Source organism: Pundamilia nyererei, unplaced genomic scaffold, assembly GCF_000239375.1.
Source record: "Pundamilia nyererei isolate P.nyererei 1_Seehausen unplaced genomic scaffold, PunNye1.0 scaffold00049, whole genome shotgun sequence".
NCBI lineage: Eukaryota > Metazoa > Chordata > Actinopteri > Cichliformes > Cichlidae > Pundamilia > Pundamilia nyererei.
Genome location: NW_005187450.1, coordinates 2933172 through 2937342, shown reverse-complemented (window position 1 = coordinate 2937342; position 4171 = coordinate 2933172). Strand labels below are relative to the sequence as shown.

Sequence of the window (4171 nt, the reverse complement as noted above, 5' to 3'; positions counted from 1 at the left end):
TTATTTTCCTCCCAAGTCATTTATTCAACACATTTATATAATTAAGCTTTAAGACAAAAACCCTACATTTTTTTTTCTTTTTCATAAGATTCTTACCAGAGCCATAACTTTGAACAAAAGTGGCCCTATACTTTAAACATGTGCAGTCCAATATATATTAAATATACAACAGCATTACCAGTGTAGTTTTGCTCTACAGCCCCTGATATTGAGAGAGAATTGGCAGAAATCTGATGACATTCTTTCAAATGCTATTTTAATACACTAACCAAAGGAGATAATTATTAAGCGAGGAGCTATTGAATGTTGTCAAAGGTCAGAAAGTGGCCATGCAAGCCAATGATCACTTTTACTGCCCAGAGAAACTGCTGTAGCTTGCATGTGACAGTTACTTCTACACCACAAAACCTCACAACAGATCTCAGTGTTTCGCAGGGCATGTGTGACATTTTGTTTGTCACACGTTCGGCTCTGTCATTTTGTGACCGCGCTAGCCCGTGTTCACACGATTCTAATTTTTTTACTCGCCCACAACACGTTGACCGCCCTTCCCCACACCATTATATGGTAATGTAACGTCGTGATTAATGGCAATGACGATAGCGTGTAACAGTTATGATCTTTTCTTGCTGCTTAATTTTGCTTATACAAGTGTAATGCGTGGCTTTAATCTACCACCTGATTCACTTAAACTGCCACAGATGCCTGTTTTCAAGAAAAACACTAGTTCTGCTACCATATGGTGCCCAGTGATCCTGCTCCAGTCATAGCTGGAGGTAGCTTAACATAAACTGGAAGAAAGCCTTAAGGGTTGCATTTGTAATGGAAAATTCAGCTCCTTACTCTGTGACAAGCTGGCCACCCAGCTAAGACCAGTACTCACAAATGTCTCAGGAACATCAAACAGCACACCAGCGTAATCTTTGATCACACTGGTGTGCTGTTTCAGTCTGGGAAGCTTACTTTTTGTATTGACTGCATATCATTTTGAAGAATATAGTGTCAAGCTTGACTTGAATAGATGGTCATAAGCTAGAGAAAATGGCACATCTTCTATTCTGTCCTTGATTTGTCCATTTTCTAAATGCAAGCAAAGTGGTCTCAACTGGATTAATCCTTGTAAATCAGTTTTATTCGCTGAATTTAAATAAATAAAACTGAATATAAATAAAAGTAATGACTTCTTTGTTCATACCCACCGCACACAATGCAACCAAAAACCACAGTGGTCTAATTCTATTGATTAGTTCACTTTTATTGATTTTTTTTTTTTAATAGATACATGATCTTAGCTTACCTTGGCAGGAGGTTCAAAGGTCAAGGGCACAAAGCACCTCTGGGCCTTTCTATTTTCTGCTGACTGGAGCTGGCAGCCTTTCACTGGCTTGGTTTAGAGACTTCATGCGAAGAGGGCTGGCACAGTGGCTAGAATCTGGTTAGGGAGCCGGCTGCCAACTAGCTCTGCCACCCTGCTGTGCATTAGTGAAATGCTGTGATTAAGTGGAAGGGGTATGTGCTTAGAACATGTTATCATCGTTGTTTCAGTGCTTGAGTATATGTACTTGCATATTTCTTGTCTGTAGTTTGCCTGTAAGTAACTTCAGACTGACACTATGGAGTGTGCTGACTACAGGATTTTATACAGATATTTGGCTTCAAACTGTTTTCATACATACTAGGGAAGCTGTGACTCAAGAGGTATACAGACCTGTAGTATCCTTAGTTAAGACTCCGAACACCAAGTTGCCACCTTTCAAATGTGTGAGAGCTTTTGTGTAAATGGGTGTAAATCTTGATTCTGAGTTCCACATGGAATCAATGTTCTAATTTATGTAGCAACCGGAAAATCGTTTTGTCCCTACACCGCAACCTTCTACACATATAAATTGTTCTGGTATGCGTTGAACAGACATATAGTTCAATTTTTTTGGAGGTGCACATAAAGTTACTTAGAAGGTTGTGGCGTAGGGTTTAAATGGGGTTGTGGTTATGGCGTAAGTTACAACGTAGATCTGATGTAGAGGTATCATTCACATGTAACCCCAAAAGACTGAAGCAAAATGGTGGCATACATTAGATCCAAAGCTCTGGGGAAATTGATCTAAGTAATTCTTATTTTTCCAGTGTTTTTACCCTTAATCATCACATCATATCAATTTGGAATATAAATGTTGTATGATGTACCTGCTTCAGCCTTTAAAAAAATGTGATATATTTAGAATGAGACTCGAATCTTAATTACTTCCATATATCTAAATGAGTATAGTCTTTTAAAAACATATTTTTCTAAATGTATATTTCAATTTATGATGTATGTCTTTCATATATATAGAGATAGATAGATGGATATTAATAATGAAGTTGTTATGCAGCATGTAATGAAAGACATTCAGTCCGGTGCCTAACGTGATAGCGCTTATCTCATAAAGACACAATGGCTTGTCAGGTGTTGTTAGTTATTGGGTGCCATGTAAATGAAAACAGCTGGTTACTGTGGTCAAAGGGTTTTGATTGTAGTGAGAAAGTTATACACTCAGAAAACACTTTATTAGGTACACTTTGCTAGTACTGGGTTTGACTGGTCTGCTGGTGCCTGTGGAGGCCATTTTAGTAAAGTGAATATTGTTCTTGTCATGTTCAAGAAACCAGGTTGATTTGATTTGAACTTAGTAACATGGCATGCTGTCTTGTTGAATGCAGTCATTAGAAGTTTGGTTCACTGTGATCATAAAGCGATCAGGAACAATACTCACATAGGTTGTCACACTAAAACAATACTAAGTTGATACCAGTGCCCAAAGTTTACCAAGAAAATATCTTCCACATCATTACACCACTGCAAGCAGCCTTAATCACTGATTCAACGATCCTACCATGCAAATGTTACAGCAACATATTGGCCATTGATATTGATTGATTATTGATAATCTTTAACTCTTATGATATTTTTTAGATGCTTAAGTTTGCTTATACAAGTTTAAAACTGATAATGTGATGCATGGCTTTAATCTACCACTTGACTAGCTTAAACTGCCGTAGATGCCTGTTTTCAAGAAAAACACTAGTTCTGCTGCCATATGGTGCCCAGTGATCCTGCTCCAGTCATAGCTGGAGGTAGCTTAACATAAACAGGAAGAAAGCCTCAAGGGTTGTATTTGTAATGGAAAATTCAGCTCCTTACTCTGTGACAAGCTGGCCAACCAGTTAAGACCAGTACTCACAAGTGTCTCAGGAACATCAAACAGCACACCAGCGTGATCTTTTATCATGCCGGTGTGCTGACACAGGCAACATTTTTCCATGTTTTTCTATTGTTTTTTGAGTCCTTTCTCAGTTTCCTGTTGTCAGCAAATAGAAATGGCACTTTGTCTGTTATGTTGCTGTAGCCCAGCTGTTTCGAGGTTTGACGCGTTGTGTGTTCAGAGACAGTCTTCTGCATACCTCTCTTGTAACGAGTGTTGCCTTCCAATCAGCTCAAAGCTGTCTGGCCGCTGTCCTTTAACCTCTGGCATCGAGAAGGTATTTTCCCTTGGAGAACTGCCAATCACTGGATATTGTCTCTTTTTTTGAACCATACTCTGTAAACCATGGTGATGGTTGTGAAGGGAATCCAAGTAGATCAACAATTTCTTAAGCTGCTTTAAAACATTCCTAACAGTCAGTTATGCTTTCTCCTTTGGTTGGGATGTAAACACACTGTTAAAGTAAGTACTCCTGTAATGGCTTTTAGCAATTTTTCTGTTGCCTCCATTATCTGTATTTGTGCATTGCCACACGCAGTACAAATCATATTGACCAAGCCAGTTATGACTAGGCTGTCATATAAAGGTAAAACAAGAGGTACAGAGAGATTACAAATTTTAGCCTCTTTCTAAACACAGAAACTCTCCTCACCTTCACTGATTTTCAAAATTTAGCTTCTGGCTGCCCCATAAAACTTCCATTCAGTCTTATAGGCATTAAGCATCAATTGGAATTCCTGTCAGCTTTGTCACATTTAATAAACATCATACTGTATGTGCCTTCCTCTAAGGAGCTTTGAGAACTTCTGCAAGTTGTCTTTTGACATATTGTTCTTATACTTTGCTAAAAAATAATATGATAAAAATCTCCCTGATTTTTATCTATCTACCTACTCAAGTCTTAATTACTTCCATATATCTAAAGTAGT

General features: G+C 38.2%; 1 protein-coding gene across 2 annotated transcripts in view; it reads left to right on the top strand.

The window, feature by feature from the left end:
• gpr153 (G protein-coupled receptor 153) overlaps window positions 1-4171 on the top strand; it is a 34755-nt gene that overhangs the window by 1278 nt on the left and 29306 nt on the right. The gene's annotated exons all lie outside the window — the stretch shown is intronic.